At 37.2% G+C, this 26,646-nt stretch overlaps 1 protein-coding gene across 6 annotated transcripts in view; it reads right to left on the bottom strand.

Annotated features, from left to right (window-relative positions):
- The window catches only part of RALYL (RALY RNA binding protein like), a 365,270-nt gene extending 357,888 nt beyond the window's left edge, over nt 1-7,382 (bottom strand). For 3 of the 6 annotated variants that reach the window (XM_079300394.1, XM_079300396.1, XM_079300392.1), the window contains exons 1-2: nt 7,151-7,262; nt 6,112-6,198 (exon numbers count right to left, since the gene is read on the bottom strand). The gene's annotated coding sequence lies outside the window, so the exon portion shown is untranslated. Of the gene's footprint in view, nt 1-6,111; nt 6,199-7,150 lie in introns of all 6 variants that reach the window. The other 3 variants (XM_079300393.1, XM_079300391.1, XM_079300397.1) reach the window with 3 other exon arrangements.
- Nucleotides 7,383-26,646: the final 19,264 nt, after the last annotated feature.

Genomic DNA, 26,646 nt, shown 5'->3' with positions numbered 1-26,646 from the left:
TGTATCATTTAAAGAACTCCTATTTAACTGGAAATTGCATAGGCAGGAGGAAATTTAATTTCATCCTTTTTCTTCAGTTTGAGAGAAAGAAAACAAAGTAAATGTGAATTTATGCAACAGAGAGCATATTAGAAAACTGACCTATTGTGCAATACTTCAAGTGTTGGGTTTTATCCTGTGAAATCAGTGGCAAATACAAGATGAGAATAGGGTAGCACTGATTATGTGTGTGTGTGCGTCCTACTTAGAAAACTGTAGCATTAATCCCTTTTAAAGGTACCCAAGGAGGAAGTTTTGTTATCATTATACCTTCATACCCTGTACCCACAAGAAGAGCTGTCAGCATGCAGTAAACTCAGAGTGCAGGCCTGGTGTGCAAAAATTCACAAGGGTATCTTTGTTATTTTCACTTGTATTCTAGAAAACAACATATCTAGGACAGTACAAATATTTTAGTGCTTTTGTACTCCATTATAACACAAAACAAAAAAAAAACCCAGCATTGCCAACATCACGCAAATATAATTCTTTGAGACAGAAACTCCAACCCAGTCAGTCTAAAAATACTGCATGCAAGGTATGCATGTGCAGTGCCTCCTGAAAACTGTAAGTTATCCTGATTTAACAAGATGTGTCATATCTCTTTGACTATAGTTCCTGTTCACCTTCTATGCAAAACTGAGCAGAAACAGAGACACCTTTTTACTGAATGAACTGTGCTAATATAATGCTTCCCTACAGAACAAATTTAGCCTTGTTTCAGTCAGATTAAGAATTGAATTAATACTTGATTTGTGCCAGACATCCCATTTTTGTTGACCATGAACACCATAAAGCACATGTAAGGGAGGACCTTGAAGAAGGGAACTAATGTGACTGAACAGCTGAAGTAAAAGGTTCTGGTACGGGGCACAGTGGGAAGATAGGGACCTGACTTTCACCAGGTTATTCAATAATCACCGAGGTCCAAGAGTTATCATTGCAACCTTTGTGGTCTGTTGTTCTTTAAATAACAATAATAATGGCCTGTACTGCCTTTTATAAGCTATTGCCAATCCAAAGGACTGCAAGCTGTTCTCAGAGGACCATAAAATTAACTACAGGAAGCGTGAGCTGTTATCAGAGCTCCACTTGGTTACTCAGAGAATACACAGCAGTACAGGCAATAATCACTGACATCAGGAGAAGGCCACCTGGGAAGGACCACTGGTGTACACCAAGTTTAATCAGACCTTTGAGTATTTTAGGACAAAGACTTGTGAGTGTGCAAAGGAAAAATAGAGAGTCTGGCGAGTGCCACTGATATTCCACCACATTCATACCGGCTGTTGGTCATCACTCATAAGAATTCCACCTCTGCCAGTCAAGGCAGAATATAAATTATTCTGCTTACCACCATTACAATGAAACAACTGCATCAGAAAAAAACCCCAAAACCCTCTGTTCCTGAAATGGAAATGCAACTGCATAGTAGTTGAGCCCCAACATCCTGGCAGGCCAGCCAGGATGCAAGGAGCCAGGAGACAGCGATGTACCAGAGAGGAAACTTATTAACTCTGTAGCTTTTGTCAAGAGGCAGCAGACAATACAGGTCTGTTAATAAATTCAAAACAAAGAAAGTAAAACTTTTAGCTGTCAACAAAAAGTATTGGTTAAACCCCAAAGGATAATCAATGTAAGAGTTTTGTTAATTCTGTATCACATAAAAGAATCTTTAAAAATCTCTCTCTATGATTCTATCCATCATACATTTTTATTCCAGAATATCACAACAATAAAAATGTGTTAATTTTATTCACACTAAGCAACCTGAAATTTAATTAGCAATTTGGAGGTCTACTTGATTATTTTTTTAACTTGTTGGCAGATGATTCATTGAGATGAAAAATCACACTTCACTGTGCAAAAATAAACTTCCTCAGAAAATACTGCCAAAACTGCAGTATAAATGCTTTTGAAAGATTAAGTACATTATAGAGATTAGAGTGCCATTTTGAAATAGAAAAAAAAAAAAGAGCATATAAAGGTACAAATTATTTTAATGTGTATATGGGCAAAACAATAATCTTTAAGCCATTTTACTCCTGTAATTTTTAAAGATCATAACATAAGAATGGACCTTAACAAAGGTCAAAATGTTGCATTTTAAACTTCATACCATATACCAAAGCAGCATTTTGTTTTCTTCTGTCAGTCTGGATCTGAGTTTAAGGGAGCTACAAACTGGATTACCATGTAGTGTCACAGATTACATAATTTTTTCATCAGTAAATACTCAACTTCAGCCTTTTGTTCAGATATTCTGCAAGTACTTAAAATGTACAGGATTTGGTTTCAGAATTTGACAGAGCACCACATCCTCTAAACCAAGGGAAGTCAAAACGTTCATTTGAGGGTAGATCTATCGGTCTTTATAATCCTATACTCTAAACATTATTAAGCTTTTTTTTCTTTTTATCTTTTAAAACCCAAAATGCAGGGAAGGAAGAAAATAGGGAAAATTACACTATAAAAAAGAAAATAACTGTTATAGAACAATGCTTTAGAAGACTAGAGACCTAAGATATAAGCAACCTGCAAACGCTCTAATAAGGTTAAAATTTTTAACAACACCATAGCCAACTTTCAAATTCATTCCTGAGAAAAGATAGTCTGTGATATGGCATCACCTCAAAGCTGTTCACCTTCCCTTCCCTGGTACGAACACAAAATACTAAGACAATCTGTAGAAAAATCTTGAGCGTTTAAAAAACAGTGTTGCAGAAGAAATTAACAAGAGTTCTTTCCTGTTATACTCTAACCAAAGAAATTCATGTTGGTTAGGCATAGAGAGGGGAAGGTCTACATGGTGCAAACCCCATTTACCAGAAGGCAGGTCTGTGTGTGTGGCTTCAGGTGGAAATGTTTGGGTTGATGTTAGAGCCAGAAATCACTGCCATATTTTCAGCTGAAAGCAGAATGGACCAGTTTGGGCAGAAGGGGATTTGAACGCAGCTTCTCTGTTTCTGCTGCAGCATGATTTTGGGCAGAGCCTGTCTGAACATCCCCTCCTAGCACCAGCCACTCTTTTGGAAAACTCTCACAGTTAAGCCCAGAAATCATGAGGGAAAATGAGCTGCAATTGCTCTCTAAAAATAAATATACTATACTCTGAAGAGCAAAGACACGGAGAAGAAGCCTTACTGTTTAAGGTCAGCAGTGGCACAAAAGAAAAAAAATAAAAAAAAGGAAAATAAACTGTCTGAAAATAAATTTAGGACAGAAATCATGTTTCTAAAATCATGAAAAGTGAGGCTCTGACCCACCTTCAAGAGGTGCAGTGAGAGTGATACCCCAGCTAAATTTAAACCAGAGCTTTTTTATTTGAACAAAATAAAAAGATCAGTCTTGTATCACAGCAAACAGACTTCATGACTCCACAGGCCACTCTAGTTCTATCTCCCATGTTGAAAAAGGTAAGAACATAGTCTTCTTTTGCCAGTTCAGGTCACTACAGCAGCTAAAACCATGTACTCATGAGTCAGCACACTGAATGCCACACAGTTTCTCACTTCTGTTTACCTGTTTTTTCATTTGGAAGTAAATATTCATAATAATAGTTATAGAGGAAGAAAAGAAAAACTGCTTCCCAAGATTTCACTTTACACTTTTTATAAAGGTATCTTAAATCCTTATGCTGTTCTGAATAGCAAAACAGAGGTAAAGAAAAATAGAAGATGTCATTTCAGTCTGGACACTCATTACTTTTAGGAGCTGGGGCAGTATGACTATATCCCATACTATATAAGGAATATCATTATATCATCACTTGTAGAAACAAAGCTGCAATTTGTAGGCAAAATTCTTATTCATCTCAAAAGCAGAAAAGGCCAATTTTCTTTGACACTAACTATGGCTTTCTAAAATATGCTTTCAACATTAGTCACAGCATAACTATAGAAGCACCAAGCCAAAACCAATTCCACAACCCAAATCCTACTCTACAGCCCACATACTGCACAGAGGTGGAAGGATCCTCTTTCAAAATCTGCTCCTTCCTATTCCTATTTTAAGGTCCCAAGGCTGTTTGGTATACATGAACTCCTACAACCTCAGACTGCTGCAAATGAAATGTATGTATATTAATTACCATACTACTCAGACAACAGGTGCTTTGTGGATGAAATCTGGGCACTAAACAGAAAGTTTTAAGAATGCACTTTCTCAAACTTCAAAATAAGACTAGGTGAGCAGGATTAGCTCTTTACTCAGCAACTATCTGTACAAAATTACTCACGCCACACACCTGCAATATTAAAAGAAAGGACAAAAGGATCATTCTGGAAACTGCTAGCCTAGTTACTTTATTTCAGTGCTTTAGCAACATCAAAATATTTTGCTTACTGGGAGTTGCACATAATTTAAAGAAAACACTTCATTTAAATATAAGGAGGGATGGAAATAAATAGAGGGGTGGAGAATAAAGTTTCAATCTCTTGTTTTTAATGACTTGCTTTTTAATTAAATCATGAAAAAATAAGTAGGCTGAGTCTTTTTAAAGTGTGGAGTAATGACCCAACAGATCATAACTGTTTTAGAAAAGTCATCGTAATCTATCATGGAAATATCTCAAACAGTTTTTAGACACATGAATTATTGACCCTGTTATGCTGCCAAAAGTATTTTAACATGTCAGAGGAGAAGTCATAAATAAATATCTGCAAAATATTTTTATTACAGTAAAACTGAAAAAAAAACAGTGCAAATACATAATAGTTATATTTCTACAAAGACAAATGAATTTTTTTGTTTTTCAGCATGACTAATTGCATGATGTATAAACTTCTTATACTTTCTACTTTAAAGGAAGCTGCTACATTGCAAGAATTTAAACATAAGCATTAGAACCCTCAAGTTTCTAAATCCATTTGTAATTCTATGAACTATATTTACTTACATGACAGTGACAAAAGAAATATATCCCCTGCAACTTACTTTAGTTTCCACATCTGATACACGATGCATCTTTAGTCAGTTATAGATCCTTAAAATGTTCTTTACATAAAATACAGTAAGCAATCCCATCACAATAAAGTAAACAACAAAGAACATCAAAGAACATTCAGCATTTGAACTACAGCATAATATTACACCATATTTCTTTCTGGAGGGAAAAAAAAAATGAAAAAACAACCATGAAAAAATCACACCCCAAACCAACCCACCCTGTCATCTGGAAAAATCTTTCCAAATTGTGTTTTACAGAACCAATATCCTGTCTGTGCATCAGGGGCAGCCTCTGTTAAGCATTTAAGTGTTCTCAGTGAAAAGTAACAGTTTCTCCTCCAATCCTGAACTCTCAGGAACCATCACGGAAAGTAACAGCTTCCCATTCCCTGTCAGCTAGTGGCACTATTAATCATCAAAACAAAACGAAACACCTTCAAGCAAATATCAGCTTCTGATTAATCTCCATCCCAATGAATTAGAGTCATAAGAGGCGACCTGCTGCCTTGTTTACGCCTTTTTAATATGAGGAGCAGAAGTTGGATATAAGGGTTTTCTGCCCTTAGGGCTACAAAATATGCCTCATGTGGCAGCGAGCCAGCTCTCCGAGGGAGCCTCCTTTGCTGTTCCACAGCTATTTCCTAATGGATAGATTTAAACAGACACACACAAACACAGGAGTCACCACAATACAGGGCCGGAGCTATTGTTTTTGTCTAAAGTCCTGTGAGCATCTGTGCTCCTAATGAGGATCTCAAGGTCCCATCCAGTTTCGGTTTGGGCTTCACTTTTGGTTGTTTTTTTTTATTTGGGCTTTTTTAAATGCAAGGAGGAGAGGAGGGGTGTCTGTATTCTCTTTTTTTTTTTTTTTTTTCCCCAGCTGCCTTCCCCTCTATACAGCACAGCACATAAAACACCTCTCTTCAGCTTTAACCAGCCTAGGCTCAATTAGTACAATATTTTGCACACATCCAAGCAATCACAAGGCAGAGATATTTAGTCCAGTCCTCACGTGTATTGCACAGACACTTTTAAAAAGGGTTGGAAGGAGATTTCTTTTAGAAAAAAAAAAATCTCACAATGTAATTTACACAGCGTGGAAACGCCTACAAGGAGATGAAGTACCTGCACTGGGGAGATGTTCAGTTGTTCACTTCATCTTCCGTTGACAAGGAAACCAAACCGCACTTCATTCTCCAGGAAAACCTTCCACTGCCATCATTTGAAAATGTATTTATTTGTATATATGTATATATCTATCAGCATCATGATAACAATAACCATCATAAAACACTGCTGGCAAAAGAATAAAAAGTGAAGGTGCAAAATGTGCAAAAGTAAGGATCATCTCTTTGGCTTTCTGTTTTGCTTTGTTATCTTGAGGGAGGAAAAAAAAGTATTTAAAAATGATGACTGCAACATGCTGCAAGAAAAGTTTGACATTATAAACAGGCATCAAAAACTGAAGAAGAAGAAAAACAAAAAACCCTGCTGGTTGTACTGTTAAAAAAAAAGAAAAAAGAAAAAAAAAAGAAAAAGAAAAAAAATAGAAAAAGAAAAAAAGAAATAGTAACAAAAATAATAAAATTAACATCTTGCTCTGTGGCTTCCACCAGTATTGCAAGATTACAAACTCTGTGTAAACACTGCTGTAAAATGCATTTGCAATTCCCATCTCTTTATGGAAAAAAAAAAGCCCTTAAAAAAACAACCAAAAATAAAAATAAAACAACACCAGAAAAAAATCCTCTGCAAAAAGAGTTAGAAACATGCCTTTTCTCTTATCTTTAAAAAATAAGCATCATATTTCACATCGCTTTTCTGTGCCACAACAAAACCAGTTGCATATTTAGATATATAGCTACTAAATGTATATCAGTTGTTGCTGGACTGGCAAGTCTGTGTTATAAATATTATCATTTTTCATTCCCAGTGACTCCCGGCCCCAGCAGCACCTTTTGCTCACAGTTTAGTAACCATCGCATGCTAGGAAAAAAACTTGTCATCAGCAAAAGATCAAATCCATTTAAACAATAATCAAAGAGGAAGAAAAAAAAAAAAAAAAAAAAAGAAGAAAAAAAAAAAAAATTAAAAAAAAAAAAAGGAAGAAAAAAAAAAAAAGGACAAAAAAGGAGGACAAGAATGTCAGCGGAAAGGTACTCACCGAGCGGGAGTAAAAGGGAGGAATAAAAATGAGAGTTACTATAAAATACAGTATGGCGGTGGAAGAAGGAATGAGGCGCTTTTTTTTTCTCTCCTCTCTAGTCTCTGCCTCCGGCAACCGCCACGTGATCCGGAGCCGGGCGGACTCGCAGCCGGGAGGGCGCAGCGGCGGCGCCGGGCGCGGACCCAGCCCGAGCCCAGCCCGCTCCGCTCCGCTCCGCGCCGCCGCTGCCCCGGCCAGCAGCCGCTCCCCCGCGCTCCGCTCCGCTCCCTCGCCGCCGCCGAGCGCGGGCACGCAGCCGGCCGCGCGGGCGGGGTGCGGAGGCGGGCGCGTCCTGCGCGCAGCGCAACTTGCTCGCCGGCGCCGCGCGAAGTTATCGCCTGACACCGCCCGCCTGTTGCCCTCCCCGCCGCTGCGGTGCCGCTCGCCCCCGGGAGTGGGGTTGGCCCGGGTGAGGGGTGAGGTGCCCCCGGCGGCGGCCCCGGTGCAGCACCGGGCTCCGAGGCGTGTGAGCCCGGGTTAGTCCTCCCGCCGATCCGGCGGGGGATGGGGACTGCTGGCGGGGGGACCGCGTGTGGGCGCACGGCAGGGGTAGCCCGGCTGCCCGGCTCGCCGTCTGCTTGGGATGCCAGCCCCGATTCCCCCGAGTGTGCGGGGGTGCCCCTCCCGCAGCCTCGGCTCCGCGTGGGTACGCGGAGTACCCCGGCAGGCACACAAGGCAGGCAGGGGCATCCCCTGTTGTCGCGGCAGCTCCAGGGCAGCTCTGCTGCCGGTGCAAGGCGGGGAGCGGGGGGTTCCCCTGTGCCGCTCCTGCTCCGTGTGCCCGCAGCTCGGAGTGCTGCCGTGCCGAGCGCCGGGCTGGCAGCCGCGGTGCGCCCAGTCATGTCTGAGCAGCGCTGCTCCCGTGTCTGAGAGCGGTTCACATGTGCGGCGGCGGAGAGGACAGGTACCGCCGGTCCCATCCCTTACGCTTCTGTTTCCGGGCCTCTGCCCAGCTGCCACGGCTTTTCCCTCCTCCCGTCCTTCCAGCGGCAGGGCTGATGCCTCCCATCACGAAGTTACTGCCCGAGGTGGGAATAAAGTGTTTTCGGAGGGGGCCGTTCGCCCGGGGTCCGCTCCCGAGAGCAGCCCGCAGGGTGGGCAGGGCAGTGGGCTCCGGCCGGGGTGACCCGCTGTGCAGCCTCCCGCCGCACCACAGCCCGCAGTGCTGGCAGCGTTTGGGGTCCAGCCTCGCCGCTCTCAGGTGCGGCCCTGAGCAGCTCCGTGGCTGGCCGGGTGGCAGCTCTCTCTCCCTGTTCCTTTAACGTACAAAAAATACACTGGAGGAGACTGTGTGCTACTGTTGCTGAGAGTTCCCTCAAGACGCTTGCTTTTCCCTTTTTAGCTCTCCTCGCCTGTCTCCTTATTAACAAACGCAGCAGTCGCAGGGAGCGGCGGCTGAGGCTGAGAGCAGCTTTGCTCCGGCTCCAGCTGAAGCAAAACCTGCTCAGCATTGCCAGGCCACAACCCACTGCCTCGGCTGTGTCCTCACTTCACTGGCCCCCAAAATGTTCACAGCTGACAATCACCCACAAACTTACTTATTTACTGCTTCAACAGTAGAAGGAAGAGCCACAAGAGATAAATCAACAGAGGAATAGGAGTGCACATCTGTAAACCAGGCACTGTAGTGGAGCAGTCCAGCCAGTATTTTCCAGTACTCCCCTACTCCTACTCCCCCCTCCCTGCCTTTTCTTAATGCACTTTTTTTTTTTTTTTTTTTTAAGAACCCGTGTCTTTTCATCCAGGTTAGGAAGCAAGAGATACAGTCAGGTTATTACACTACAAAAATTGCTCTGACCAGTGAGAGGATGCCCTGCTATATAAAAGACTGGTGAGGGCACCAGCCTGCCTTCTTCGCATCCTCACACAAAGATTTTTCCCTTGCCCTGACTGTTTCTTTCTCTCTTTCCTGTCCTATATCTCTTCCCCAGTGTTTCCAGAAAATGAAAAGAAATGCTCCCTTTCTTCTTTGCTCTCAACTTCTTTTATGAAGTATAAAAAGAACACTGGCCACAGTTTAAAAATATATATAACTAATTATGGTTTCTTGCTTGCTTTTTATTTCGGCTCTGGACTTGTTTTGGCATTTCATAATTTTCTCCCCCTGCTCTGCTTGGCTCCCAGGAGTAGAGTTGTACATCTGAGAAGGCTTAAAACAAACAAACAAACAAACAAACAAACAGACAAGCAAACTAAAGGAAGTCCTTAAGGATAATAAAATTTACAAGAAATTGGAAGTTTTACTGTGAAAACCAACTTAACTGTGCAAAGTTTCGTGTACATATGACAATGAAAGCAATCATATTGTCATGATAGTATCACAAACTATCATGTCTTGAGATTTTGGGTGTGGGAGGTGTATTTCCTTGGATGGTGCACTTCAATTTTGTGTAGCTCTAGGTACTACATGTAAAAATACAGTTGAATGACAAAGGCTTTTTGAAATTATATTAACATCAAGACATATTTTCAGAATTAAGGCCTAAAGAATAATCCTATTTTGTTGTTGCTTTTCAGTTTCCATTACTGTTTGCATACTTTTGAGCACATATTTCTTCCTGAAATAACAACAAAAGTTAAAGGATGGTATTTTAATAATCCAAAGTTATGCAATAGATCTGACTTGTAAATTATTTGTTGACACATTCAGAGGATCAGAATATGTGCATTTTGGACAATATATTTTATATATTATTTGTTCAGTAGATTCCAAGAACTAGGAATAAGGTAAGCTTGCAAATATGTGTGTTCTTCTTCTCAATGTGTACGTATTGACTGGTTGTTCTGTAAGTGAATTAAAAAGTCATTATGATAGACTAGGCAAATTTGGATGTAAATATTGAAAGGTACAAGGCTTAGGGGCAGCTTCCAGATCAGATCAGATGCTGAGGAGATCAGAAAATGTAAATTAATTACTTTCTCTTATAGCTAGCATTGTAAATATTGTGAAAATTAACTGGTTCTTAAGAACTTAACCTTAGCTTTACCTATGGAATCACCAAAGTATGCTTCTTTCACTTTTCCCCTTACAATCCATTAAAATGAAGTAAGCACTAGAGGGTACAAGAGGTGCAAGAGGTTTGGCAGGAGTACATGTTTGGAATAAGTAACAAGCAAGAAAGAGCTTGTAATAATGCTGTTTTCACAGAACCTGAGGAAGCATTTATTCATTGGTGTCAACTTTCTACTTTCTGGACACTCATGCTGGGAGTTTCCTCCAAGACCAGTTGAACACTCAATGCTACACCAAAATGAGGGAAAGTTCATCACCTACTTGATTATGAACAGTGCTCAACAAAGGATACAGTAAAAGAATGTAGTTCAGAAAGAAGGAAAAATAGCACCGCTTAGATAATTTTGAGACCAATCCAGTGCTTGCAAGTAAGTTGTCTGTTGGAATTTTTTACACCTTCTGCAGAACAGCAACTGAGTTCCACTGTGGCATGATTAAGAGTTATCCTCAAAAGTAGCTAAGAATTCTGGGCAGAAAGTTTATGAACCAGCACTTCTGCACTTCTGCTTAGGTACCAGCATAGAGTTGCTTCCTCAGGTTCCCAAAATATTATACTAGACTGCCAGTGCTGGGCTAGTTAGACTTTAGTCATGCCACACAATCCCAATATTTCATATCCCTTTCCTCTACCTTTGCAGTACCACTCCCTTCCCCCCTTCAACCTCCCCAAAGGAGCAGAAATAAATATATTCTGAGATTACTTAATTGTCTATAATCTCTTTTTTCTTTATTAAGAAATATTTATTATATTTCTTTATTATTCTTTATTTTATTAAGCATAAAACTTCTGTGCTCTCAGCATAGTGCTGTTGCTGTATATGCACGTTGCTTAGACAATTTTCTCCCCTTTCTACTGGGGCTGGTATTGGAGAAACACACAGGATTTTTTTTGGTTTTTTTATATCACTTTCAGTGCACTTACACTTTCCTAAAATAAAGAAGAAGCTCTTTGCAGGTAGTAAACAAATAGTTGGAGTCCAGCACTAAGGTATTGGCTTTGCAAAGATCCATCACTGTGACTCAGCAACCTCCAAACCTGAGCTCAAGTTGCAAACAGGTGCAAAAAGCTCCTGGTATCTCCTATTGCCCTAGCAGAAGTAGCTAAAACAATACCAGATGCAAAAATAGCTACAGTAATAATAAAAGTAATGATAAAATAATTTGTAGTCCTTTTCTGAAGATACAGCTGTCTGAGCCTGATTTAATGGCTATTTTGTATGTAATCCCTTTGAGAACATTCAGTATAATTATGGGTTTATAAGGTTGTGGTAGGTGTTTTTGTTTGTTTGCTTGTTTGTCCATGTTGTTTATATCTACTGCAAAAACAGTAAAGGAAAAATTAGTTGACCGGCAGTAACTGCTAAATGAAAGAATTACTTGAAGTGAGCCAATTATTATATTTTTGAAGTATTAAAGAAAGAAAACTGCATTTTTCAAACTTTCAAATTAGTAAAGATTTAGCTATCACCATTTAAATCCATTTGTGTTTGCTTTATTTTGATTAAATTGCTATACTTCAGACATTATCAAGTTGAATTACTTCACATTTTTAAAGTACACTCCAGTTCATGTGATAAATATGAGATGTTCCTTTAGAAAGGGGTTTTATTCATTTGTTTTTCTTGCTTTTTTTCTGCAGATGTATTGTTAATTTTAACAAAAATCTGTATTTGTTCTCCTTCTGCCTCTCTTACAGTTCTTTTAAGATGCTGTATTTATCTGTACAGTGCAGATAACTCAATTCTTTTACCACCTTTTCATCTGAAATTTCCAAGCGTCTGAGCAGAATGAGGGTTAAAAAGTTCAGTAATAAATGACAGAAGGAATAATAGCAAGGCAGCTCTGTTTAAAGAAGAGCAGATAAAGTACCTGAATGATACACCCACTGTGTAGGGAAATTGAATGAAAAATAGGAAACACTTTCAAGGAGCCGTTTTTACCTGCTTTTGTCAGATGAGAGAGCTTTTCGAGAGGGAGGAGTTTTTAACTACTGAATGCTTTGTTCTGTGTAAAGTTCAATCTTTCAGTGCATGTTTGAAACTGTGCTGTTTGAAACAATCTCGATCTGAGGACAGAGCAAACAAGAAGTTTCACAATTTTCACATGCTATTTTGTATACATAAATGAAAAGTGCAGTCTGCGTTAAAAATCACAGAGAATCTCATGTACCCTAAACATCTTTCCTGATTTCACACTGGTTGCCCTTTTCTCTTTAAGTGTGTTCTTTTAAGAGTAAAACTTATAATAAGCATGTCTTTATTTGTGAGTTTTGCAGTAAACAAGTCTGGGAACAGTGCAAGATAAGGCAGCTTATGACCAAATTCACTGCTTGGCACCATCTATTCTGCTCCATTCATCTTTCAATCTTTCTGTTGAAAAAGAATTCAAAACATACTTTTGGGGGGTTGTGGTTTTGTTTTTAGTTTGTTTCTTTTTTAAACAAGTGGGTATTGTTTGTTTGCTTGCTTGCTTGCTTGTTTTAATTGTGCTGTGTTGGCCAGAGTTAAATAATGGCTGGCGCTGATGGCACTGAAAGCTGAGAGCATATTTATAGGGTTAATCAGACACAACACTGGAAAATGTGCCCTTGCCTGAGCAACTAGTGACTCAAGAAAAATAGAATATGTGATACAGAAGATTGAAAAGTGAGAGAAAAAAAAGAACACCACAAATTTCTGGTAATTTGAGAAATGGAATTGGAGACATTTTTAAAAATTAATCTAAACTGAGAAACTTGTCTTCGCTGGAAGCAATAGGAGAGAGGAGCTTTATCTTCTGTGAATCAGTTCCCATGTGTTCAGAACGAGCACGTAAAATGAACGAACATGTATTAATATTTTAAAGATGAGTTTAAGTGATTCAGCAACCACAATGTGCTTTTGAGTGAGTCAGAACCCAGTTTAGCACCCAAGCGTTCATCTCCCTAAACTTAACAACAATCCTTGGCCTTCTTGCCTTCAGCTGCTTCAGTTTTCAGAGATGTGAATGAGACATGAGCTACATACAATGTCCTTCTTTACTACAGGGCATTGTTTTGCATTCTGAGTACCATTTGTGTGTTTTGCATAAGGCAAGGGTAGATGAACAAATAAATATATGACTGTACAGCTGGATTTTACCATTATGGTTGTTCACTAAGAATTGAAATAAGGTTGCATACATGATTTTAATCCAGGATTTTAGTGAAGAAAAGAAATTGTGGTTGGCATTCAACTGATCATAAACAATTTTTTGCATGCAGGAAATGCACATATATCCATATGTGGATATAGGAGCACCTGCATCACATATTCTATATCTTTTTTTTTGACTCTGCATTCTAGTTATGAACAGGAGCTAATTTTAGCTAGTTAACAAGATCTGATGTGATTGCAGTCAATAGTGTGGCTGAAAGCTAGAGGATTTTTGTGTATATTGTTTTATTCATGTGTTGTCCTGGAGAGGATTGGAAATTTTATTTAAGAGTGTTAAGCATTCAGTGTCAGGCTCTAGGCAAACTACAGGTTAAAAAAATCCTTCAAAATAAAATCATATACATTTTAACTTTTTTTTTTTAATGGAAAGGCAATTTGTTATAGAGCATGTCTGACTCTCACCTCTGCCATCCTATCTGCCCTTCATAAATGCAGAGAATTTCTAGACAAGAGAAGATTTACTGTGTAATTACATCAGGTAACTTGAGGCCAGTCAGTTTGATAAAAATATATTGGCATTCTGAATAGCATTTATTACTTAATCTTCTCTTATTTTTTATCCTTACACAAGCTCTTTTTCACAATCAAAATTTATTTTCTCCGTCTCCGACTTGTCAAGTTTTATATTTTAGGACAACATCCCATTGCTCTTCTTTGAGGTAAATCACCTTTGTGAGACCATGTAGATAGATTCCCCTTTTCCCACCTTTCTTAGTCCAGCTGCACTAAGATTGTTGGGGTTTTGTGTTTGACACTCAACTAAATCTCTGCCCTGCTGCAGGTCTCTGAGTACCCTGCATCTTGTGACTCCAGCAGCACACTCCTTTCCCTCTAGCAAACTAGGAAAAAGCCTGGAAAACTGTTCGTGGGAATGATCCTCCTTCTGGTTTCCATCACTAATTACTTCCATTGCAGGATAATGCCCAAAGACACAATCCAGCCTGAAATACTGTCATCATGAGATATAAAAATGCAATTGCTCTTAACAGAAATTATATACCTAGAACCATTTATAATTCTAATGCTAAATGTCTTTGAAGGATATGTTTCTAAATTTTAAGTTTTTAAAGATCTTATTTTTGGCAATTGCCAATAACTTTCAGTTATTGTGCTGGATGCGAATTGAATATTTTGTAAGTAAATGGAGACAAGATGTATGAAGCCATCCAAATAAATCCTATTATTTTCTTTGAAATTGAAGCAGCAGTTTGAGCATGAATAAATTTTGGAAAAAATCAAGATTCTTCAAATCTGATAGCTCCTTTAGATGGGTAATGCTACAAAGACCACTGATACTCAATTCAGTCTATCTTCTTCTTGCCAACTATTGCCCAAACACCATCTTCCTCAAAAAAAATGACATCTGCAAATTTTCAGTGTGTGTTCATCTTTTTTTTTAATATAAAACAAATTGCCCATGAAAACACTGTTTATGTAAGAACCTGGTATAGTCTGATTTTCAGAAACTCCAAGGGATCACAAAATTTTCTTATAAGTTCCCTACTCTTCTGACAGTCAAGCCCATGCTGTTCAAGAGCATTACCAATTTAGATAACAAGAAAGCTGCTGCTTTTCTTTCTCTGAAAGAGGGACAAGTTTGTCCTCACTCTGTAATGGGTAAATTTGCTATTGTAGCAACAGTCAAAGAAAGAAGCACTTCATTGCTGATTGTGTTTGAGCATACTTACTTTGACACATGCAGAGTTTCCATGCCAGACAACAAAATTTCTTATGCAAGCTTTAGCATAATTGTTATAAAAAACATCCTAGAGTAGCTCACATTTGCCTTAAAGCTTCACTTTTCCCCACCAACCCAGTAACTTTAGTATCTGTTTCTTTTTTCCCACTGGTTAAACCATTTCCCCAGTTTCACACATCAAATGAAAACATTTTGAACTGTATAAGCTTAAAGAAAACTACAAAAATATGTTAAATAAAATACCTAAGCACACCAAAGAGGTAAAAACATAATAATAGAATCAAGTATTCAAGTGAATGCTACCTGCTAGGAAATTTTGAATGTCATATTTTCCTAAGCTAACTGGGAAATGCCTTGGAACTTAATTGGAAAATTTTAGATAATTTTCATTTCTTTTAGCACACAGAACATTACAAAGGGAGTAATACCACAGGTTATTTCTAGAGAACGTACCATTTTTCACTAGTAATTTGTTTAAGAAAAATTCCTTCTTCTGTGACTTTTGCAAGTCTCAACATGGGACATTTTTTCTCAATAGCAGCCTTGCTCAAGTACTGAGAATGGCTATCAGAAAACTGAGTTTTGTCATTAGGAGAACTTTTTCTTCATTTCTAAAAGGTATGCCTGGGAAATGCAACGAAAAGCAGTAAGGCAACATTGGAGAAAAAAATTATTGATAGCCTTATTTTTAGAGGTTTTTAAGATGAAAAAATTATCAATTTCTCAAGATTATAGATATTTACATGAATACTAGCACTTAGCCAACACCTAGAAAGTTAACTGCAGTGCACTTGGTAGGAACAATAATTTAGCACAGCCAGGATGAGCTTTGAATCAGGATCAAGAAAATGTGGTAATTAGACGATATTAGCTATATCAAGAGAAGGTAAAAGTCAATAAGTAGCCCAGTAATACTTTCTTCTAAACTTCCTCAAACTTGCCTAGTAGTTTTTCCCTTCTGTATTCCACAACATGACTGCAAGTTGGAATGAAGTGCATTTCTATTCATATATTCCTCTCATCTACAGCCTATCTTACTGAACCATTCAAAAAGGAAGTATATATTCTTGCTTATAGTGATGCTGATAGAGAGTTGCATTACAGCTCAGAAAGAATAATATAAACCCAGGAAAAACCAGTGGGTTTTGGTGACCATTTTTATGACTGAGAATGAGAGGGAGGAGAGAAGGAGGAAACAATGAAAAAATGAACCAGTCTGCCAAAGTTAATATTATTGATAATGTAAGCAATCTGCTGGAAATACTAATTGTTGATGGTTTCTAGAATAATGATTAGAATATAACCATTCATGCATATAATTTGTGAAAATAAATAAATAAATGAATATCTGCCCAGTAATGTGATGTTCATTTGTCACAACAAAATGTATTATCACCCTCTGTCTAAACATAATCATCTGCATGTAAGAAGCATATTATGTGATTGATATCTAATATTAAAATATTTCAATAATAAAAATCCTAAATCAATATGAAAAGCAGTTTAACTTTTAATATTAGCAGCACATATATATTTACATGTCCATTTTCTTTTAATACATAATACATACAGAGAAGCTTAATATACCATTCAAATAATTTGTGTCTGTAGGAAATCACAGTTCTTAAAAATAACAGGAGTCTCTATTTTCATGGTTTCATTTAAGTGATCTTTTTACAAATAGAATATTGATTTGAAGTGAATGCTTTTTTGAGTAAGCATCACTTATATTATTAAAAAATTGTAGGAAAGGTTTCCAGTGCAGTGGAGATCCCTTTTGGCTCCTTACTGCTGCAAGCTCTGTGAGGAATTCTTACAATGTGGATTGTCATCGTCCTTTTAAAGCTGAAAACACTCCTGTAGCTTCCTCAATATGTAAGAAAAGATCTCTGCTTTAAAGAGAGTTTGAAGTTCCAGGAGAAAATAGTAATTGAGTAGATGGATAAAGAAATGAGAAAAGGCTTTATTATTATACATTTAGCTTATTTGTCCCTTTCGAATTTAGTATTTAGTATTATAATTTTTTTTTTTTTTTTTTTTTTTTTTTTTTTAATCCAGAAATGTTTATCCAGGGAAGGATTACTAAATGTGATTTATGCATGACAATATGCTGGGAAAGCTGAAATCTTGATATCAACTGGAAAGGTTTAGTGGTGAGAAGAAATCATCTTGCAGAGGACAGACTACTCATTGTGTAGCCAGATCAGGATTTAAGTTCATATTGTTTAAAAAAAAGATCCCAGACCATTATGGTAGATATTGACTCATGAAATTCTAATGAAATTTGCAGAAGGTTGAGGAAGAGGTTTGAATTTGGATAATAGGCCAACCAATAACCTGCAGAGTGGTTTAGAAGATAAGTAAAGTGTATTTTATTCACGTCTTTGAGAATTTTTGAGAGAGAGAGAGGAAATAAGCCAGGTAATAGAGGTTAGGGAGAAGCTGCAGGACATACAGGTGAAATCTGTAAGAACTAGAGGAAAAAGGATAGAGAATTAAAGCCAAAAGAAAGTCATGAATGCAAATATGGAAAAAGCACTTGAGGAAATAAAAAGAGTGAAAAAAAATTGGTGTTGGATTTGATATTGCTTGAAGTAGGAGAAGAGAAATATTTTAGGTCAGGCCATAGGCATTTCTAGTAAAGAGAGTTTGGAAAGGAACTTTTGAATTCAAAATTGCAGAAATGCAGGAAAAGTTTTTAATCACAGAAACTAGTTGAAAGTTTCAAGATAAGCAGGGATGTGCAGGATATTGACCTGATATTAAAAATGAAGTGTGCCTTACAGCAGTAATACTCCTCTTGATAACTTCTCAGAGAGTGCCTGTTGGCATTTTTGGAAATTTAAAGTAGAAAGTTATTGCTTGTGAGGTGTTCATCTGTGTCTGCTGAGATTTTACAGCTTCTTAGAGCATGCGTAGTGCTTGACAGACTTGGTCAGGAGACAGGACAGTTTGCTACAGGATAGGAACAAGGAACACAAGTTACCTCAGTAATGTCTGTGCTGTGTAGCTATGTCATTCAATTGGCAAATGGAAGAGTAAAAGGAATTTCATTTTATTTGATTTATGAATTGGTTACTCCTTACCATGGCAGCTGAATCCCTTAAAATATTTAGATTTACTTTCGTAATCTGTTCAAAGACTAAAGCTCCCTATTGTCTCCCCTTTTACAAAGACAAGGAACAATCATAAAATATGTCTCAGGAGTATCTCTAATTCCCAGAGTCTGAGCCTGCATAAATGAGAATAAAAAGCTTTCTTCAGTCTCATAGAATCCCCTCTGAATCAGTTGGCTGAATACAAAAGAAGCATGTATGGAGAAAGGAGCACTCTTTAACTATATTTTCAGCAAGGCTTGGGTTCTGGCTCACGCATCTGTTGACTTCACAAGTAATTTCAGTGATTTATGAATAGATGAATACATCTTTACAGAGAAACAGAATTTCACAGTGCATGTGTTTGCAGTGCATGTCCCGAATGTGTGAACAAATTCAGTAACTCTTTGTGTTATTGTGTAACTCTTTAAGAATGTCTACTGTAATCAGTGCTGTTTAAAAGCATGAAACACGTGTCTGTAATCTCTCAATGCATTGTAACAAATGTTAGAGGGACTGAAAGATTATTAGATCATATGAACAGAATGAAGCACACAGCATGGAGCTGATGCTCAGGTGCTTCTCTGTTTCCACATACCAAATTTGCCTACTCAAATGAGACATAATCTCTTCTGTAAGAGACATACACTTTGGCTGTAACAAATGTATGCAAGATATCTTCAGTGTCTTCTGCTTAGATTAGCACAGATTTGCCACAATGGAAATGCTTATCTCTTTGGGTTTTTCTTAAGTGGAGTGGAATCACATGTGGGAATACACACTAACAGAAGGCAGTGGATATATAGCCCAAGAAAATGTTTCCTTCCTTGGGGATAATCAAGGGACCTTGGGACTAGTAGCTTTTGTGTTTGTAAATAGAACTCTTCAACATCTACATATGAGATCTACAGATAATATGGTGATTTTTCTCATGGACAGGAACACGGTGTTTTTGAATTTTGAAATATTGAAAGCACTTTTGCTTTTGAAATATTGAAAGCACTTCTGCTATACACTATCTGTAAATGGATTCTCTAAAACAGGTAATGATACAATAATAAAAAAATACTTTAATGCTCCTTGCTTTGTCATGAACACAGTCTAGAGACTTTCAAGGGTTATAGAAAATATAGCCTCTAGTTAAGATTGTGAATAGATTAAAAAAAATTATGCATAGAACTTTAAGACATTAAATGCATACAGAAATTATCAATATTATGCCTTAAAGTATTTTCTGCACTGACAGTGAACTAGTATCTCTTTATGGGAAATAGTGTTAGAGTAAGCTGGAGACAATGGGAGTTTGAGAGAAGCCAGGACAGATCCCATGTATTCCCTCCAGAAAGAGGATGTGAAAAAGCAGCACTCTACTGTGTATTTCTCTTCCTTGAAAAGCAAAGGAAATAAAAGGTTATGAGCTCTTGGCTGCCTGAGAAACCCCACCAAGACAATATTTGAGCAAGAAAAGGTAAAAATGCACTTGCAATATAGTCAGCAATTTAAAGACAGATGTCCTAGGAATGCTGGTGTTATTAATGGGGAAGCCCACTCTGCTAAACCTTGTACAATTACAAGGGTATCTAAAAGGAATAGGCTTTTTTTGTTGTTGTTGTTGATGCTTAGTTGTTTTGTAGACCTGTGTAGTTCATTAATTGTGTATAGAACTATAAAAAAGTTATTTTTTCAGTTTTGATCAGTGGTAGGGGTGCTGTCTCCCTTTGGGAGCCTGCTTGTGCTAATGTTACATGTTAATGTTATGTTGCTTTTAGGCGAACTCATTCAGCTGAGACAACATAATGACAGTTTCTACAGAAGGGAAGAGAGGAAGGTGCCAAATCTGACTCCTCACTCAACCAAAGATGCTGTCAAAGATGGGGATTTAATCTTTGGGATTATTGCTGAAACTCAGAGATCTAGGGTCAGGATTTATGCTTCATAAAAGTCAAGTTATGTAATGATTTGTAAACTTCATCCGAGCACAGCTTTTAAAAATGCTCGTCATTTTTATAAATGCACAGTAACATGTATAGAGTACAGCTACTGACTGAATGGGTATATTTTCCTGATGATAAGATCTGATAAATCAGTTAAATGCATTAGACTGTTATATAAAACTTTTGAATGATGTTATTCATGAGGCAACTGCCTAGGCTCTATGTGCAGAATATGGTTGTGACAAGAAGGCATGATCAAAGACAGTTTAGATATCTATAGATCAATGCTTAAATTCCCAACCATAGTGAACAGTCTCTGAGAAACTGAGCACTACTGAGGAAAACAAATGAGTTCAAGATTATTTATGTACATTTGAGTTTCTAAAAGTTTTAATGAGAGATGTTTTTATTTTATTATTCCTTTATTCTTTAAATTTTATTAAGAGTTTTAATAGACATTTTTTCTTCTTTGGAAAAGAAGAAACAGCTTATGCTCTTTCATTGTCAAACTGTTTAAGATGGAATGTCAAAATTGGATAGTTTCTCTGAATGTGTTTATCAGGTCTTTACAGATGCTTTCTTCAGGCAGCTTGTAGTGTGAAAATAAATCTGGATGTTTGAAAGTGTCATTAAGCATCTGCTCCTTGTGGGATGGTTTCAGATAGCTGGAAGTTTGTTGCCGGAATTTTGTTATTGATGAAAGACTCAAACATCTGAAATTGAATGTTTTGAAAAATAAAATTTCATAAAAACATTAGACCATGTAAATAAATAATTTGAATTGTTTTTCACTACATTTACTTCTATGAAACTTTGCAACTAGTGATCAGCTCTTAAATCCAAGGAATAAAGATTTATTTTGTTCGTTTTTATTCCATAGAATCACTTGCTTCTCTATACCAGCTTTTTAATTCCCCTTGTTTTCACTGTCTGTATGAGATAGTGATGGATCCATAAAACTGATTCATGAATATAAACTTCATCTTTGGTTTTATCATAGAATGCTTTGGGTTTGAAGGTACCTTAAAGGTCATCTACTTCCTAAGCTCCTGCCATGGACACAGGTACCTTCCACTAGACCAAGTTGCTCAAAGCCCCATCTAACCTGGCCTTGGACACTTCCAGGGAGGACACATCCACAGTTTCTCCAGGCAATCTCTTCCAGCACCTCTCCACCTTCCCAGTAAAGAATTTTTTCTAATATTTCATCCAAACCTACTCTCTTTCAGTATGAACACATTCCCCTTTGTCCTGCCTCTACAAACCCTTTTAAAAAATCACTTTCCAGCTTTCTTGTAGGCTCCCTTCACATACTGAGAGGCCACAGTAAAATCTCCCTGGAGCGTTCTCCAGAATCTTCAATCCCAACTCTCTCAGTCCTTCTTCAAATGAGAGGTGCTCCATCCCCCTAATCATCTCCATGGCTCACCTCTGGACCTGCCATAGCAGATCCAGGTCTTTCCTGTGCTGGGGACTCCAGAGCTGGACATAATACTCCAGGTGTGGTCTCATGACAATAAAATCTTTCTACAAAATGTGATCTTGAATATTTCTCTATACTGCACTTTGATAAATAGTATAAAAACTATAAATAGTATAGAAATGATAATAGAAATTTATTCAAGAGAGAAATGTTTAGGAGAGAAGATGAACCATTTATGAGGTTTCCATTGTGTGGAAAGCATTTCTTTTGTTTTCTATTCCTTTTTTTTTTTAGATGTGTGGCTGATGTGTTTCATTAAAGCTGCACAAATATATTTTAAAGTTTTATATATTAAGGTTCCTAAATGCATGGTTATGTGCTTTAATAGGATTTTAAAGTTTAGTTCATGCAGTGTTATTTCTTTAATAACTCATTTTAATCTTCTGCTAAAGATCTGAATCACAATAGAGTAAATCTAACTTGAGTGAGGAAGATTTATCGCATCCCCTCATTATCTTCTTATAATGGTACATCCTGTTTGTTAATGTAAGTTAATGGTAACATTAATGGTGTGTTAATGTCTACGAAATCACACAGATGGTGATCAAAAACATTTAAGGTTTTTGTCTTTAGTGTTGGAGTCGGATTGAGGTTCTTTGTAACTACTGTGATAGCTTGTCTAGTTCATCAATACTCAAACACTAGAGAAGTGAAAGAGAATAGATTAAAACAGAGCAAGTTGCTGGAACATTAAAAAAAGAACTTGGAGAGCCTTCTTTAGAAGTGGGGTCTTTTTTTGAGCTGGAATTTAAAACACAATTGCTCACATTGCTAAAGGCAAGACAAGATTTAATACAACCCTCTTAAGTATTTTCCTAGAACAAAGTATCTTTAAATAGCTGTCATTAAAAATCACTATTTATTACATATTATTTCTGCATGAAACTGTTCTTAACATAAAGTGCTTTAGAAAAACAATATTTTTCAAATGCTGTAGCTTAGAAGAGACTTCAAATAACGTTTGCAAGGAATGAGTTCTGAATTTTTGAAAGAAAACTACAGTTGAGATGATGATGATGATGATGATAATTATAGAAGATTCTTTAAGAAAGACAACCAAATTTACATGGTGCTCTTAAAAATGCGAATTTGACAGTGTTTCCATAAAGTCAATGATGCATCTAGAAAAGAAAGACCTATCATAAAATGTGTAATTAGAATGGAAATACTTTTGGACGGGAATAACTTATGGAATAATACTTGAACAACTTTTTCTCTTTTACACCCGCTCATTCTGTTGGGAAAAGTTCCATAGTTCTTACTTTCCAGCTATCCAGACCCTGCCAAATCCCTGGAGAGGAGTGGCAGTGTTCATGCTCTTCTGAAAGAGCATTGATTGCTTTATTCCTGACAGATCTTGACACATTCCCACTTTGACTTCTAAATGTAAATAGACTCCAACAGTTAAAAGTGGGAGAGAAAATAAGATTTTAAAAGGTGGTTTTTAAGCAGATACAGAAGAAATAAAGTTCATTCACATGATTGGCCATATAAAAATTTAATCCCTCACTTTTGTATTTTACTCCATGTTGAATCCTGATCATAACAGAGCATACAGCAGTTATGCAACCAGGCAAAAAGATTTGTGATGAACACTCATTTTGAAGGGAGAAGGTAAAACTATTTTGAATAATTGAGAAGGGGAGAATGATCAAATACAATTTTTTTCTAAGGAATGCCTATCATTTTTGTTCTACTTTCAGAGTCAGAGTCTCTCTTTATTTCATCACAATACTTTGCATTTATAAAGTTCCTATCACTATAGTATGTGAAGCCATGAAAATAGCAAGTGAACTAAAACTCAGTGAAAGACTCAGGCAAATCAAAGAGTTTAAGTTACATGATTCACACACTCGAATCAGGACATTGTCTCTCAGGGAATTATATTATACAGCTACTGAATTATTATGGAATTTCCTCTTTATTTCTGAGCATCACCTGTGTGTTCTGGGGACTTTGAAGCCACAGAGGATTAGATAAAGACATCAGTGACTTTACACTTGCTGTAGACACTCTCCTGTCCTGCTAGGTTTTGGGAAGTCTCTGTCTTCTGCCTTCCCCAGCTCTGTGGCACATCCTCTCACAGTTCTCTCCTCCAGCAGCTCACTGCTCAGTGCCCCATGTCAACACAGCTTTGCCAACCACACCTCTGCCCACCACACAGAGTCAGGCACAGCAGAAACACTGATGGCCAGTTCCTCTCTATGGCAAGAGTGGAGGAGAAGATTCAGGGGGTTGTGTGGGGAATAGAAAACAATTCTGGGTTTGTGCTTCAGTTTTGACCAGGAAGTGAATGTTCTACTGACAGACTGCACTGAATAAAATAGAAATATTTGTATGCTCAGTCATGGCTCACAAAGTTTCACCAAGCCCTCATGGTTCAGAGGAAAATGATACAATATGAAGATATTTTATCATATTGTGCTATTGGGTATCATCATCTTGAAAGATTCAAACAAAAACATCTAGAACTGCTAATAATAAATATACTTATGAATCCTTGTAGTTCTTCATTTGGCCTTAAAAACAAACTGTGTGGGAACGTTTATGGCACTGATTCCCAAAAGAAAATCATCTCAGGTACTGTCCAAAGTTTCACCTTGCTCATTGTAGAGGTGGGTACTCAGCGACCTCTGAACTGCAACTTCTTCAGTGCAGCTACAAGTCAGTGCAATATTATTCTTTTTATTTATTCTGTTCCATAAATAAAATACATAATGTAGGAAAATAAGAAATTTAAATTAATAAATGGAATATATCTTGATGTCCCGAACATGATTTTTTTTCCAAGCAAACTTTCTAATATCTCTTAAGCTTATTTGATTAAAAAATTGAGTCAGAGGGAATAACTGCATAAAAATTATAGAGCCAAGTTGAACCTTTAGTGCAAGGATGCATTTTATACAAGCCACAGTTGCAAAGGCAAAATAAACACTGAAATTATTTTGACACAAAAAGTCCATGTTAAACAGGTGTTGGTATATAATCAGGAAAAGTGAGAGAAAAATAAGGTGGAAATTAATTTTAACATGTCTAATGAAGCAAAGAGGCTTAGAAGAAATCTCCCCCAACTCACTCACAAAGCACAAAGAAAACAATTGTTCTTTCCAGGTATGTCAGCTGGTTTTTGTACACTTGTTAATTGTCTTGTTTTACAAATGCAGGGATTAACAGTTGTATTTTTCTAAAGTTCTGACAGATTTCATTATATTTCGTGAGATCCTCCTCTGTGTATAAAGCTGGAATAATCTCTCCACATATATTTCTTCCTCACATTCCTTATATTTTTTTTCTTTGTGGTTTCTAATTTGAACTCTGGGAAGTGAATTGGGAGTGTTACTGGAAGATCATCCTTATGTGCTTCAGTTCCTATGGTAGGATTTGTGATTTATTTATTGCAGGTAGTGAGGGGAACATAGGGAGATGCTGGAATACTAGAAAAAGCTCCTGTCCTGTCCTGTAAATTTAAAACAATATTTAATTTGAGGCCTGACACTAAAATTAAATTCAAAATTCTTAGTTTGGGGAAAGTTGTTCTCAGAAATCTCTTGCCTGCATTCAGCAGGACTCCAATGAATACTTTTCTGCTGTAATTAATTTAATCTCCCTGGATATTCTGTGACAGGAACATTCAGGCTCCCCCACCAGAAACACATTTCCTTGTGTACAGGGAGCATGTCATAATGAATGGAAAAATAAGAAATTCTTGGATCTAGATGTTTCAGAACACTTGATCAGGGTCTTTTAAAGACCGGAACAGACATCATCGTATTACGAAATCATTCTACAGAAAAGACTAGGAAATTTCAATTGAGTTTACTCTTTGTAATCCATCTGGGAAATGCAAGTCATCATTCTTAAAATCAGTTTCTGCTAAAACACTAAAGTATAAAGACAGCTCATTTGGGCTGAAATCTTCACATTTAAGAGGTAATTGTATATATATATTTATAATATTTACTTTTTTTTTTCTTCAAGCCTACATTATTGAATTACTAGTTTCATTAGTATGATAAAAACACTTCAGACAAAGTGTAGACTAAAATACATTTCTTTCTGTGACTTTCCATTGGAGCTTTAGCTACTTTTTTGTACGAGTTGTGTGGTAATATTGACAAATTTAAAAACAATGTTATTCTGAAGAAAATTCCCCAAATCACAACATTTTATACCAGACTGTATGGCTTTGTGGGCAAAAAATGATGAAGACAATAACAAGTTGAGTACAGAATTCTGAATTAGTTTGACTAAAAAAATACCCTACAACATCAAAGCATTACATGTTTATTCCAGTATTTTCAGGTTGAAAAATACAGCTTCACAAAGTCGTTGATGTCATGATTTTCCCATTTCACACATCTGACAGAATTGGTTTTTTCTTCTTTTCAGTTACAGTTTGTTATTCTGAAATTTTCTTGTTCCTCCTAATTCCGACATTTGCCTTTTAGTGTTAGAATGACCATGCTTCAATAGATCAAAAGCCTATCTAGAGTTTTTTATTTCTGAAAATTGTTAAAAGCAAGTATAAAGGAATAATGTCAGAATATAAGACCTGGACAAGAATATATGATATTTTCTCTGATGGTATACCCCTCTAACCTCCAAGCATTTTCATCTCAAGAACTACCAGGGTTAATTATACTTTTGTCTGTTTATTAGCCCTCATGCATGATAGAGGCAGGCCTTGCCTTTAGCTTATGTAACATTTAACTTCCTTTCATAAAGCATTTGATATCTCAGATATCTTCTGCACATAGAACCACATCCTGGTGTTTGTTTGGAATTTACTTAGCATTCTAATAGTGTCGTCTAGTCCCTCTTGCAATGGAGTGTTCAGATACCATATGGTGCCTGGGATTCTTGGCAAGAATTGCCTCAAAATGTTATATTTCAAATGAAACTGGTGTTGACCCAGGTGCCAATAAGTACCATGGAAGTTTGCAATTTACTTCAACCTGCATTTCACAAAACTACTTAAAGGGAGAGGTTTGCTAGTTGTTATTTTGGCTACAGGAACTCCTTGACAGCATCCCAAG

Source organism: Erithacus rubecula, assembly GCF_903797595.1.
Source record: "Erithacus rubecula genome assembly, chromosome: 3".
Taxonomy (NCBI): domain Eukaryota; kingdom Metazoa; phylum Chordata; class Aves; order Passeriformes; family Muscicapidae; genus Erithacus; species Erithacus rubecula.
The sequence above is the reverse complement of the archived record's forward strand: the minus strand, read 5'-3'. Positions and strand labels throughout refer to the sequence as shown.